The sequence below is a fragment of the Uranotaenia lowii genome, chromosome 3, assembly GCF_029784155.1.
Source record: "Uranotaenia lowii strain MFRU-FL chromosome 3, ASM2978415v1, whole genome shotgun sequence".
Taxonomy (NCBI): Eukaryota; Metazoa; Arthropoda; class Insecta; order Diptera; family Culicidae; genus Uranotaenia; species Uranotaenia lowii.
Genome location: NC_073693.1, coordinates 328,860,902 through 328,876,797, shown reverse-complemented (window position 1 = coordinate 328,876,797; position 15,896 = coordinate 328,860,902). Strand labels below are relative to the sequence as shown.

Sequence of the window (15,896 nt, the reverse complement as noted above, 5' to 3'; positions counted from 1 at the left end):
TTAGTGCAAGTACGATTATGATTAACTATAAACTGGAAGCGTCGTGTTTGTTTTATGTAGGCAACATCAACGATTGCGTCAAACACTTTTCTGAGCTGCGTTTACAACTTCTCGTTGTTTATGTTGATGGGATGATTTGAAGAGAAAGAATTTTGACAGCACAATGCGTTTAACAAGTTAGTTTCTTTGATAGCTTTTTTAATTGATAAATTAGCAGGTGCAGGGCCGTTCACTTCGAGTGTTTTTTTTTTCACATTTCATTTGTTCTACTTACGTCAGCTAGAAAGGCAAACGCCTGGATCATGCAAATCCAAATAATATAGTATGAACGGCTATGTTTTTCAATTTACTTCAATTGCTTGGCTGGAGCCGAATACAAAAGTTTCAAAAAGTGCTTGATCGGCAATAATCAATTTTGCTAACGCACATTTCTTCAAAATTGGGTGAGGGTCAAAATCAAGATAATCATTTTTGTTTGAATTTTCAACCAAGTTAGGATGCAAACTTTGTGCGCCATGGTTCAGTTTAGTTTGAATGTGTTCTACAGGGAGTAGGCGATGCTTTTGAAACTGCCAAAAAGTTAAATGTAATGGGTGGGAAAAATTTTTAAGGTGTTAACTGGATGTTCTGTGATTTTGCCGTGAAAAATGTAATGCGTAAGCGACGTGATAATTTTCAAACAAACTTATATGTGCTTATATTATTCTTTGGGATTCAGACATAAGTTCCAACTGTGGAAGTACGGTTAGTGATTAGTGTGATTAGTGATAAATGAATAATAAATATGTTTGCAGCAAAAACTTGATGCAACATTATATGTTCATTTAAAAAAAACATTGACTATGAAAACTTTGAAGAGATAGTGCATTTGACTGCTGTAAAAAATTACTTTTGGCTGCCATATATTTTTTCAATGCCTTTTGGGTCACCAAGCATCAGTGTAAAATTTGACATGAGTTAGCGCAACGCGTTTCAATTTTGTATGGAAATTTGTATAAAAGAAGGAATTTTTACACATTAAATTATACAGATGATTCAAATAAGCTTAAAATAAAGTTGTTCTTTGATTTTGAGTTTTGATTATTCAAAAATTTCATTTTTTGCTAACATGACAAGCAGCTAAGCATTTCATGAAAAAAGTTACAACCATTTCAAATAACAGAAATCTGAATCTATTGAAAAATATTTTAAAATGGAGCCGTCTGCCATTTTTATAGCTAGAGCTTTTAATAATTTCATGAAATTTTTTTTTGTTTCGATTATAGTCGTTTTACCATTTTTATGGCATTCGCGACTTTATCAACGTTGCAGTTGGCGGATCGTTATTGAAAAACTTATTCGGTACACCTGTGTTCGATGTTTGCTCTTGGGCTCGAACTCGCGGACATCTGCTCATGAGACAACAGACTTGCCAACTGAGCTATATCACAAGCCCTAATTTCATGAAATGTTTTTGCAAAGATTGTATAAAACAATAAATTCTCTGGCTATGCAAAGCTGTTTTATGAGATTTTTTATTTTCATCCTATGATTACACAGCATTCAAATATTTAAGCAGTCAAACATGCTAATTTAAACAAAAATATAAAAAAAATGTAAAGCATCGAATAGCTTTTCTGGGGTACAAGTTAGGTTTGTTTGAATCAAGTAATGTTTTATCGAAATTCAATAAAATCAAGAATTTACAAGGTGAAATAACTTTCATCTTCCTAAATTCGTTGTTTGGTCTTGTAATCTTTCGGATACTTGATTTTTTTCTCGAAATTTACATAAAATACTTCATATTTATTTCCCCCTTCGGGTTTTTTGAAAAAATTCGAAGGGGAGGGGGGTGACAAAAGAAGAAATTGATATTTCTTCCAGCCTTATTGGGTCCAAATAAATGTTCCAACTTGAAAAAACCCATCCGTTTTCCACTCAAACAGGACATTTTTGTCGCTGTTTTCTCAAAATAATAATAAATCAATGAATTTTTTTTTACACTTGACCATCCTTATGGCATTCGTGTCGAGAAAATCTTAATGTGTATGCTACGTTATACCATAACAGACATTTGTCATAAACTAAATACTGTCTTAGGTTTTAGGTTTGGATTAGAAAAAAGATTTGTTGCAAGTTATCTAGTGCCGGATCCTGCCTTCGGGAGCCTCTCTAAATGGGTTTTTCTTTTATAAGTCTTTCTTAATTTTCAAATATTCAAATTAAGATTTGATTCCATTGAATTTTTTTAAAGCTTTGTGGAAATAAGGAATGCATTCAGTATTTAAAATTTTTAGTTTACTAATTTTTTCAAACATTTATTTTTAGGTCGAGGTTATTCCAATTTCGACAATGTCAAAATGTTGAAAATTTAATTACCTACCTATTCGTTAATGAAAAACAACTTTCAAAAAGGCAATTTAATGAGAAAAATGTTTTTTTAACTCACTAAATCACAAACCTTAGTGTATGCAATTTTCGATTTGTAATCAGACTTACTATTCAGGCTTAATGGGAGAAAAAAGCTATCCCGTTTTTTATCCTAAATGATTAAAAATGTAAATATTCCAAAGATGCCAATGCCAACAAATTCTTTGGAAAACTTAAGAATGGAATAATTTTTTTCATTTTATTCATTGAATAACTTTTTTTTTTTTTTGATTTCTTCAGTTTAAAGCTAAGATAAAAAAAAGAATACTGGAATAGAACAATAATTAAAATGATATACATAATTGGATTCATATTCATGAATAACCTAGGTTTGTAAAAGTTTTACCAATTGAAAATTTGAATCTTAATCTGAAGTCAGGAAACCAACATTTAGGAAAGCAAATGAAAATAAAGTTCACAGACGATCATTCAGGCTTTTAACTTAAATGATCATCTGATTATTTAAGTTATAAATATTTATAAGCTATATTTGCTGCAAAAATGCACGAATTAGAAAGAATCAAAGAAATTAGAATTCTTTTACATTAAAAGTTTTAGGTATTACATAGAAGTTTTTTTTAAATGCATCCGAAAATCTGTAAAATGGTAAACCAGATTTATATAAGCAATCTTTAGGCAACAAATTAGAGAACTTACTTTCATCAATGGTAGAAATCTTTAAATTTGCTCTAAATCTGGTAAATGTAGTTAATTTGATTTGAACAAAGAATAAGTTTTTATAAGATTGAAAGCAAAATCTATCAAACTCTCGAGCAAATTCAAAGATTTTGACCGTTTATAAAAATAAATTAAATTTTCAAAAGTAAAATAATAGATTGAAGTTTTGCTGTTCAAACCTGATACATGCAATTTCGATCCATATTTTAGTTCTAGTTTGAAATTTGGTTCTTGGTAAAATTGCAATAATAATATTTTTTTTCTGACTTCAGACGTCTACAAAATATGCTGTAAGGGGCCTGCCAAAGGGGTGCGTCCATATTAACTGTCACTGTTTTTTCGATATTGACATATTAGTTCATCGGATTGAGATGAAAATTGATACACGAGAGTTTTTAGGGACGGGCAATCGAATACCGGTATCAAATCTTGTTTAAGGAGTTCGCCAAAGGGGTCGTCCATATAACCTGTTCACTGTTTTTTTTTGTGATTTAGACGTGTTTGTACATTGGATTGGAATGAAAATTTGCTCATGTGCGCAGACGGCAAATAATTTAAAGTGTCAAATTTTGTGTAATAGGCCAGAAATAGGGGTCTTCCATATTAGGTTTTTACGGTTTTGACGTTGGGATGCATGGTGAATGCCGCCATTAAAAAAGTTGCACCATTTTTGAAGCCTAATTACTTTTATATATTAACTCGAATCCATTTGGAGTTTTAGAATCAAATATTTGCCATAATTTGGGCATAATTTTGTGAAAACTCGTTTTCAAAAGAAATCGGCTGAAGGAAACCAAAATGATTGATGAAAAACTGGTTTCTCATGTTTCTCCCGAACAAAATGTCTCAAAATCTCATACAAACTTCAGGCTTGTTGAACGACCCCTTCTCGTGATCTGATCTGGCCTAAATTTGGCACGAGATCTTGCACTAGACCTAGGATTAATTTTAGCCTGCATTGAGTGTAAGAAATTTCGAGATTTTTTTTTGTTTGAAAAAACATCATATTATTTTATCACATTTTAAAGATAACGAATTTCGTACAGGATCAGCTAGTGTATAATAAAATATGACAAACCAAGGTTAAACTTAACATTTTGTGAACTAAATACTTGAATTCTTGTTTTATAGCTTGCTGTGAATGGGGTTCTCCTAGAAGCATAACTCAAGCGATATAAATTTACTAATAAAATTCTATTCTACCAAATGTACCACAACACTTTTGGTTACTTAAAGCTACTATGTTAAGGTTGCCGAAATTTTTCCAGCACGTATCTGAGCCGGACAAACCGGGCTTTCTTTTTAAAAAAATCTGGCAAAATCCGGGCATTTGATTTTTAAAGTGACGACCACAAATCCGAGCAATATCAGGGCAAATTTTCTCAAAACCCAGAAATTACTCAACAATAATCAAGAAAAAAATTTGAAAATTAATTTTTTCATCAATACTTATCGACGGATTTTGAATCGCATTTTAGGCTTCCAAAAAACCTTTCATGATTATTTACAAAAAAATTGCTCAAAAAATTTCGTTTTGGATGCATTTGTTGTTTTTTTTGTGTATGCTAAATAAAGTGAATAAATCCGGGCAAAATGCATTTTTCTACGAAATCCGGGCAACTGAGCCGGGCCGGACTTTTTCCCAATTTTGTACTAAATATCCGACCAACCCGAATAAAACCGGGCAATCTGGCGACCTTATACTTTGTTCATAGGATTTGGTCAAGTGAGTGTTGAGATATACAGTGAGTCAAACAAGAATAGTTCTACCTTGTGTTTTGCATGTTAAAACATGAATGATTGACAATCGTTAATTTTTTTTCTACAATTTGTTATCAATAAGTCAGCGGATAAATCATGCATAATTTTATTTTCCTGAGAAGAAGCGATAAATAAGAATGGTACCATTTATGTGTTTCAAGAAAATCAAGACTATTCCTAAAAATTACCAAGTTAAAGTGAATTATTATGCTTCTACGAACTATTTGAATAGATAACTGCATTCTCAGGCGTTTTCTGGTATTCCAACAGGTTTTAAAGGGGTTTAAAGAGGTTTTCCTCTTGCACTCATAAATTTGACATCGCTTTTGAATAATGTAGATATTTAATATAATACAGTAAGGTTTTTTTACACTGATATACGTACCGCGTAAAAAAAACCGTTTAAAAAAACCTTGGTGTAAAAGCCTATTTAATCAAAAAAAATTAAAAAAATTTTTTGATGGAAGGGGCAGCAAAGCACACCGGGTCAGCTAGTATTCTAAACAAATAAAAAAAATCTCCTTAGTTTTTCACTCCACCGAGCAGGCCATCTAAAAAAATCGTATTATTTTATTAAGTTTGGACAATATATTTCTGGTTTCTGCCTCCTTTCCCACTTAATCCGGCCCTGAAGTAAACATCTTCGAGTAATTGGTGACTTTTTCGTTAACATTGTTTGTTAAAAAGCGAAATCTTTATTCGATATTTTGCAGATAGGTCAGAGTATGAAAAATCAAAAATTTAATTATAAGTTTTCAAGGTCCTGATTTCGTAAGGAAAAACGTATTCTGACTTTACAATTTCCGAATCAACAAACCAAAATCAGCTTAACCAAAATCAGCGTATCAATATTTAACGTTTAAAAACTTTAAATAATAAAGCTATACAGTTTACACAAGAGTTACTTGCATCACAGATGAACAGATGTACAAGCTCGAACAAAAAACCTTCAGAAACATGTGTAAAATTTCCAGCCGTTAAATAATGACGAAAAACAGTGCCATCTATTGCTAGATTCCTAACTTTTGAACGGCGCAATAGATGGCTCTGTTTCTAGATAGCTCTTCTGAACGTAACAATTTTTCGAAAGGACGCAATGGTATTGGAATTAAAAAATGAATAAATTTTAATACAGTACGAAGATTTATTCTATACAATTAGATTAATCACAAATAATTTTAAGCTGCAGAAAAATAGCATCATCATATTTTTTTCACTACAGAGACTGCCGAAATAACAAATAGATGTACAAGCTCGAATTTTAATATTTCAGAAACCAGTGCAAAATTTCAAATGCTATCTTTTAAACAAGCCGAATAAACTTTTAAAGTTCCTCATTCTTGGAAGAGCACAATCGTATATGATCTTAAAAATTATTAAATTAACATCGTAGCAGAATGGACGGCTTCAATATATTCACAACAAGGCAAATTTGCCTGGTTCATTTTACCTTCATTCTTTTTACTAAAAAAGACTAACTAAGAACTTCGGACAAGTCAGACGAACCAGTTATTTTATCCAGTTGAGATTAATATTAACAATCTCATGAAACAATACTGATTCTAGGCTTTTCTGAGCGAGCATTTTCTTGTATCATATCATATCTATCATATCATAGTGCTTACTAAGCTGTGCTTAGTGCTGATTTGAAGCAATTAGAAAAAAGCTTAATGCTAAAAATTTTCATTACGCAAATCATAAGTGTGTTGCGAATCTTTATCATCAATTTGCTCAAAACTCGTCAAATAGTAATTCGACATATTCATAACTAAATAATAGTTTGTTATTTTGTTTTGTTTACATTTCACTTTCTTCTTGACAGTTCTCTCTGGTGTCCTTGGAGACATCTGGTGGCTCAACCAAAACACATAAAATTGATTGAAAACGGTCGTTGGAACTTTACACACGTTTCAAGGCTTAGCTTGTACATCAGTTCATCAGTGCTTGCATTCAAAACAGGTTATCTTGAGGAGAATAAATAATTAAAAAAATATGCTGAAGACACATGTGTAATGTGAAAACAATTTGGTTCAATGCAGGGCCTTGTGATATTAAGAGCAAGAATAAACCAAGGGCTGTAATTTAGATTTATATTTATAGAATCTGCATTCAACTTTTCCATTTGACTTTCAGTCACAAGTCAAAACAGATACTCAATATAATTTGTTTTCTGGTTGCTTCTTTTCAATAAATTACACTGACTACTATCTCTTTCTTAGGCAATTTTCGTTTTCAACATTTATTTCTTTTTCACCTACTCTCGGTTCGGTTTTGCCGCTAATAAATGAGCATACAGGTATGTATAAATTCCATCTATATTATATTTTAGTAGTAGAATCAACAGAGTATAGTCTATCCAATGTACAACATTTTTCTTCTATATTAGTAAGTAAGTAGCCTCCTAGAGTCCTTCTTTTTTGTTGATCAGATCAGCGTAATACTGTTTCAGCATAGTTTTTTTGGTTCACTTATTCGAGAAAAAAAGATTTCTATTTTTTTATTAACGACAGGTTACGAGTGATTGTTTTAGGCAAAATTGTATGAAACGAAGATAAGAGCAAATTTTATTTCTTTTTATATTTTAGTTTCAAGTATTTCAGTATTTGGTCTTCACTTTGGTTGATGAAAAATGTCTTCGGAAACCTTTTCTGAAAATATAGCGTTTTGTTCTTTGGAAAACCCATTTTTTTCAAAAATATTTCTCATTCAAACAGTTTTACTGTTTTGGTTTTTTATTCTCTTTCGATTCCAGCTTTGTGGGAGCCCTGCATTTAAGTTTTTGTGATTGATGATGGTTGGTTTGCTTAACAAAATTTCCTGTTTCAGGTTGATTTTGGTCAGAGTCATGTTTTTGCTGAGCTTTTTTTTTCTATTTTAAATAAATATTTTCCACTGTACAACAGAGCATGATTTTAATTGACAGAGAGATAGTCTACGACTTAAGTTTTTCCACGGGATGTAATCTACAACTGTTCATCAACTACAAGATGTTTTGTATTTTTTCGGTTCTAACATCGGATGATTGCTACAATCTACGTGCCATGGACTTGGAAGCAGTGAATCTTATTTCGGTTATTTTGATTTAGTTCCTCAGCAATTTGAAGATGTGAAACTCTTAGTTTACGATGTTTTTTGTGTCTTGGTTTTTTTAACTAATTTCTGTACTCGATCTAAAGGTGGAAAATCAGTCATTTGTTTTATATTTTCCAGTGCAAGAACTAACCAAGAGTGATTTATTCGACTACTATTTCGAACATTTGATGTGAGTTTCATAAATACTTTGGGTGGATTGATCGAACTTCAATTAAGTACACAGTAAACGAAAATTACCGGGTTCGGTAATTTTTTTAACCGAAATCCTAACATGTGTAAATCGTTAAACTGTTCGGTAATTTTTTCGGTTAAAAAATAAACGAACATCGGTAAATCGATTCTTCATTTACCGATGTTCGTTCATTTTTTTTACCGAAAAAATAACCGAACAGTTTAACGATTTACACATGTTAGGATTTCGGTAAAAAAAATTACCGAACTCGGTGATTTTCGTTCACTGTGTAGTTTCCTCTTCAATGTTCAAATGAAAACAAAAATATCGTAATTTGATGATTGTTTGATTTACAATAAACTGAAATGGCAACCCTTTAGGCAATAATTAAAACATTTGAACTAAGGACTTCTTAAACTAAACTATTCGTCTTGCTTGATCTCTCCTATGGACTATTTGTGTGGCTTGACTACAGTAAAATCTTCATGCTTTGATATGTCACAGAATAACACTTTTCGTTTCGGCTTGGAAATGTAAATGGAAACTGCTCTCATCCGCCACTCGACAACTTGCTGTCTCTTAGTTCTGGTCCTTGGCAATTCCGGGCATCAAGTAGGTGACCATCGTACCCTTGCCCTTGACGTTGATCGTCCCCCGGCAGGTCAGATTGTAACCCTTGTCCTTCACGATCTCGTAGATGTCTTCCGTGACCTGGATGTGGTCCATTATCCCTGTCGAATCCATCCGAGAAGCTACGTTGACCGCATTACCCCAGATGTCGTACTGGGGGCTTTCCGGGTCCCGATTACCCCGGCTACTACCGGACCAATGTTGATTCCCTAAAATATTCCAATTTATCAACTTCTGTTTTTCTCAGACCTAACCTCAAAATACCAACCTATTCTCATCCGGAAGTTGTTGAAGGAATGCTCGTTGACGTCGGTGATCTTCTTGAACAGTTCCAGGGCGTAGTCCATCATGGCGAAAAACGTGTCCCGTTTCTTTGACATCATTGGCCCTCTAGCGTGAGACCGGAAGCGGCCATATAGGTCGATCCGGTCGTTTTAATCTTCTCGACATGCTTGAACTGATCTAGGCCCAGCAACTCATCGAAATCTACAATAATTTCGTTGAGTAACCGCAGACATTCAACGCCCTCGTTGTTACCCTCCAGTTCGATGTAGAACTCGGAAAAGTTGGGAATCGAGGCAAACATTACGCAAGCCCGATCGCACTGCTCGTGGTAGATTTCCTGTTTAAAACCAAAAACATTAAAAACAGTAATCTTCAAACAACTATCAACTCCAATACCCACCTCAATGTTCTTCTCCCCTTCGCAGAAAATGGTCCGGCCACGTGAACAGGTAGGATGTTGGCCAGCAGCTTCCGGTTTGTAGGCCTGCAGATGTTCCATGTCCTCCTTCTCCTCGGTGGCCTGCAGCTGTCCAGATGAAATCCAACCGCCGGGTGATTTCCGTCTGCTGGCTGTGCATGATACTGGCCGATGACGAACACCACCAGGAAGGCCCACGTCGATCAGGAACCGTTCGGTCGTTAGGAACCTGTAGAGGGGAAAATTGGTAAATCAAATATTTTTGTTTGGGATGAATTTGAGTGATGACCAATTTTGTCTCTGGTCCAATCCCTTCTCCACTGGTGATTGTAAATTTAGCTGGACGAATAATTCGGTAAAAAATGTAGCGGACTTATAATCGATTAGCGGAGTAGTGTATTTCTGCCGGGAAATAGCAAACGACCCAAGCAACCAAAAGTTTAAAAGAACAGTTACGAAAAACTATACTCAAATTTTTTTTTGATCTGAAGTAGGTTATATTCAGCCCCAAAATTTAAGTTCTTACTTTAAAGTTCCAAAACAAGTCTAATTGACCTTCTACTCAGCTTGATGCGGCCGTTTAATTCTGTTGAAGTCTAAAGTAGGTGGAATAGTGTTAACTTCATTCATTCGTTAGTCTAGTAACTAGACTAACTCTAATTATAACATAACTACACAATTCGTAAGCTATCACCTATTTTGTAACTGCTTTTGCTTTATATTCCCTAACCGGGAGAGTACTCATTTCGAAATGGGTATTCCGATGCGTTTACTCAGTTTTTTACTGACAACAATGCAGTGTAACTGTTAACCACAGTTTGAGTCGTATCGACCCGCAATGTGATAATGTAAACATTTGTACCGTGTTGATCATCATCAGCTGTCATCAGCAATCATTGATCCATTGTTTTTCGATCCCAACATTTGGGACCATTCGAGTTTTAGCGTGTATGCGGCAGCAGGTTTTTTTTCTCACGTTTGATAAATTTGAATTTTTCAAATGGTTTTGGACATCCGGTGCCCTTTTTTTGGAAGTATCGAGAAATTGGTGACGTTAAAGTGGCAAAGTTATTTTCCAATATTTGGTGTCGTTGAAAATTGATTTTGGGAGTGTGAACCAAAAAAGAAAAGCGAAAGGACGCCAGTGAAAAAGTGAGGTTATCGCAAACGATGTAGGGTGGGCAGGATCTCCCCGATCCGCCTGGAGCAAGCCGGAACCATGGAAAAAGTGGAAGCAAGAAACCGACCGGGAAAGTTTTCGAAGAAATTTTGTATGCGCTACGGCCTCCGCACCCTATCGAGTCTACTTTGAATCCGAAAAAGCGACCGATAAAATTAAGAAGTTCGCCCTGGGAAACACCATTAAAAAAATGGACGCTTTCAACAATTTCATTATCGATATGAAATACGTCAGCCAGAAGAAAATCAGCATTTTCCTGAGTAGCTACGTGAAGGCAAACAAGCTTGTGGAGCAGATCAACAAAGCCGGATCGAGATACAAAGCGCATATCCCCAGACACCTGGTCTGCATAACAGGTGTTATTGCAGGAATACCAACCGCTATCGACGTTGAGGAAGTCAAGGGTGATATTGAGAGTGATGTACCAATTGTGAGTATTGCCAGAATGTTCAGAGGCAAAGAGAAGGAACCGATAAAACGCCTGGGCATTACTTTTAGATCTCAGCAGCTGAGTCTGTAAAGCTTTTCTGCTGCTCGACCAAAATCAGACCTTTCACCCCATCGATCCTGTTATGTGCTCAGTGTCTTAGATTTGAACACAAAGCGCAGAACTGCAAAGGATTCCAACGTTGTGGAAACTGTTCAGAACGCCACGAGGAGGCTGAACAATTCATCAATTGTCAGAAACAGCAGAAATGTGCCCATTGCCGCAGCAACGATCACACCTCCCTCGTCAACCAAGGAAGAGACAGCAAGACATTAAAATCCTCATGTCGAAGCGGAACTGGACGTACACCGAAGCCAAAGAACAGGTATCAGCTAACAATCGTAATTTTTATGCCCCACTACTCAACGCAGAAGAATTTCCAACACCAATGGAGAGTTTCGACGATTGAAGGATCCCATGAGAGAAGCGTGGAACAAAACTAATGAAGAACGCAACGAGATTCAAGCAGCCGTAAAAATGTTCAAGGACCAACCAAAACAAACTAACAAAATGATTAAAAGAGCTAGATTGGAAGACGCCCGTGCAAGATCCACCTTTGAGGAACGGGATAAAATCATAACACCAGTAGCGGGAACCAGTCGCAGCGGTACAGCGCTCAGTAACCCACAAAAGGTACAGGAAGAGGAAAATTGGGAAAATGCGGTAAGAAAAGATAAATTTAGTTTGGCCCGTAGTTATCAGGAAAGAATGATGAGTTTTTATTCAGAATTCATAAGCATATTAGGACCCCAAGAGGAAGTAAAAACGTTATTTAAAAATTGTACCCAAAAGCATTTCAACCTTGCAAATTCGGTTGTATTGAACAAAAAGTAACAAAAGTTCCTCAGTTATTCGTCAAACCACTCCACACAAGATTTCACCTTTTGCTAAAATGGCTACCACCACTACTGAATTTAAAATTCTTCAAGCAAATATACCAAATTTTCATAAAAACAGAGATGAAATTCAGAGAGTAATGTCTGGAGGTGGTTACGCAGCAGCCATACTATCAGAGATATGGACAAACGAAGATCTTGAGAAAACTAACAGATACATTTTCTCCAACTACAATTTGTCCCACATTCCTGAAATGACAATTACGGTGGAGCAGGGATTTTGCTTAAAAATTCGTTTAGCTATTATAGACTACCCCCACCCACAAATCTTTCCGATTGGACGCAAACCGTGATTATTCGCATTGTTCAGCTGGATTTAACAATTTGTTCTGTTGATGTCAGTCCATCGATCACCATAAATAAATTCGAGACAGATGTTAACGCTATTATTGCCAACCTTGACCTTGGTGGTGACTTCAATGCTCATCACACAGATTGCGGAGACGAAATTTGCGATGCGAGAGGAGAGAAGCTAGTGGAGGTTATTAATCACACTAATTTAAAGTATTAAACAATGGTAGCAAAACATACGTTCCTTTGCAACTAAACAAACGCTCTTACGCTATCGATATATGTATCTCTATGTTCTGCAAGTTTGGTTGACATGGTACAATGGATGGTACTAGACTATGGAATAGGAAGTCATCATCTGCGCTTAGAAATCTCATGGAAAACGAATGCATACAAATACAATAAATTTTTCTACAACAAAGCACTTATTCGGAAAAAAGTGGCCAACCTGGAACACTACGATTTCGACAACTTCTCTGAACTTTCCTCTGAAATGAAAAGAATTCACAAGAATAACAAATTGGAAAATTTGAAAACACCGAAGTTTTGGTGGTCAGAAACCGTCGACGAGGCCTGGAAAGAAAAAACTGCCACGAAGAAAAAGTTTAATAAAACTCCTCCGATTGACAATCTTTTAAATTATAAACGAAAAGCTGCTATTTTCCAAAAAAAAAGAAAAGAGAGGAGATCTTTAAAAAATTCGAAGGTTTTTCCAACGAAGTGAGCCTTTTCTCCAACTCGATGAAACTCTGGCAAAAAGTGGGTCGTTTGACTGGAAAATGGTTTTATAGAAAGGAAAACTGTTTATTGCAAGATGACGAAGCTATGGCCGAGGAGTTTCTAGACACTCATTTCGGAAAACATGATTCACAATCGTTCGAGGAACCATTAACTTTATCTACCGGTGGTTTGCTAGACAAAGTTTTCTAGTATCGAACTTTAGCTTAGAAAAAGAAAACATCTGTCCCGGTGTAGACAACCATTCGTACGATTTACTGACCCATCTCAAACCCGCGGTTACCGAAAAGATAATCGAATTAATCAACGACATGTGGATGAGAGGAACTCTGGACGAAAGTTTGAAGATAATTAAGGTAATCGCCACACTAAAACCTGGTCGAGACCAGAGCACCGTAGCAGGTAAGCGTCCAATTTCCTTAGTACCCACAATAACCAAAATGGTCAACTCGGCAATATTAGAGCGCCTCCAAGATTTTCTTGAAATTAACAAAATTCTGCCCGAAACTTCATTTGGGTTCCACAAACACACATCAACCAATGCATGTGTATCTTTTGTTCTAAACTGGTTATAACAAAACAAAAGATGCAAACTATTAACTGCTATGATATACGTTGATTTGTCAAATGCCTTTAACACTAAAAGGACCGGCAAATTGAATATACCTATTCGGACCGAGACCAGTCAAAATGATGGTAAAGGGGACTTTTTTTATATCATAATATTTTTAACTTTTTTCTTTTGGAATTATTTTGTTATTTATTCGATAACATTTTTGTTATAAAATGGAAATATTTTTTCACCATGGGTGCAAGGAATCACCTCATTTTGGCATAGTTGACGAATGCGTGTCATAATGTCATAATGTCATAATATGAATATTTCAAATAATAATCAAAAATATTAAAACACATTATCAATCTATTATATAAAATTCTCTTGTAACGGTGTTTGTAGTACTACTCCTCCGAAATGACCCAAACGATTCGAATGAAATTATTTTTAGAATATTCTGTAGGCATGCGAATCGGTTTATATCGAATAAAAATAACAGAAAGTCGCATCAATTGTACGTAATAATTAAATTTGTTGTTTTTTGAATCAAATTAAAGTCATGGCACCATTTTTTAGAAATTGTCTTTTCTTTGGGCGCCGGGCGGTTTGTTTTTCGTTTCTATGGTCGTCCAAGGCGTCGCAAGCAAACGTCGAGAGAGGATGGTAACCATGGCATAGCATACTGATTAGTTGAAATATTTGGGCGCGCATTTCTAAACCAAGCATAATTTCAATGCATGTGGTAGCGATATGAAGCCTAGATGTGTTTTTTTATTCTTGATTCCTAGATCATTTGTAGAGCACATAGCAATGAATGACGCCCAGATTGATATTTTGCCGATCAAATCAAAACCATTTAAACGATAAATTTATTTAAAAAAAATAAAACTATTTTAAGTTCAGCAGAAATTGTTGTCTGAAAAATATGAATTTAGTACTGATGCATATGCAATAAGGGTATGACTCTTTGCGGACGTTTGAAAAATGGAAAGTGGGAAGATTTACATACAATTGTGTAACCCGATACGCTTAAAAGGTTAGTTTTGATTCATATCAAAAGCAGAAAATAGATAGAAATAGATCGGAAACATTTTTTGAACATCCACAAATGTACTAAACTGATGATGGATGTATCAAGCGCCTTTAAATTTTTTAAAACAACATAAAAATCAATGAAAATTAAAAAATTCATTAACAAGAGCCTGTCTTTTAAAATAGATTATATAGAATTGATGTATTTAATGGCCGAATGAGATAACTTTTTGATTTTGGCAAGCATTAGTGAAAGTTTTCAATTAAATAAACCACTTTTTCACAACAAAAAAAGTAAGGATATGCATTTTCTGAAATAATTTTCAATTAAAAAGGTATACTAGAGCAAGTGCAAACGTTCATCATTTACAAAAAATGTATAAGTTGTTTCCTCATTTTTCAATTATTGGCCCCAAACAAACAATCTGACTAAATAAACTCATGGTAAATCAAGGTCTTTTGGCTAAACAGCTTTCAGTGAAATTAAAGTACGAAACATTAGTTTATTCCAGAGAGAATCGGCAGATTTATCAATGAAAGTAGATAAACAAAAACAAGTATTGAATTCTATTTAAAGTCTTTTCACTGACGCATCTGAAAAAAGATATGGGTTTTCACTTGCCCTAATAAATGGGACAAATAAATATTTAGATATTTCTTTCTGCCAACATAACTGACATTGTTATGAAAATATTCATTTTTTAAAGAGAATATGAAATTTGAACTGTGGTGATATCCAATTGCACTATCCCCGGTGTTTCTTTATTTGAAATTAAGAATAACAATAAAAAAGGCACTTAATTTTATTAGGTTTTGAGTGATGTTGACATAAAAAAATTCCAGAAATTTAAATGAACTCATGAAACCATCGCAGCCTGAACAGACTATTTCTTTTCGATCTATTTAATTTCAAAAAATCTGCTTTTCAGTTAAATGTTATTGAATCTGGAAAATATCACATAATCTTAAATAAAATCGCAGATCACCACCAACAATGTTCAGGAAATTTTGAAATCAGAACATCATTTGCTATAATCAAAATAAAAATTAATTTACAGTATACAAAATCGACAGTTTTCATGCCATGAAAAGTGCTGTTTGAGAACACTTCAAGTTGAAATGTGTTATGGTTATAAGTTTGGAATGTGGTGAAAATTTTTTAAACATGATTTTGGTGTAAATATGGATATTAACTCAAACTGCTTCTAAAGGTGGGTATGGTGAACAAAAAACTGTTTAAAAACGGTTAATAAAAAATCTCCTCTCATGT

General features: G+C 34.5%; 1 pseudogene; it reads right to left on the bottom strand.

Moving 5' to 3' along the window:
* Positions 1–8,311: 8,311 nt before the first annotated feature.
* LOC129753822 (adenylate cyclase type 5-like) overlaps positions 8,312–15,896 on the bottom strand; it is a 150,970-nt pseudogene continuing 143,385 nt past the window's right edge.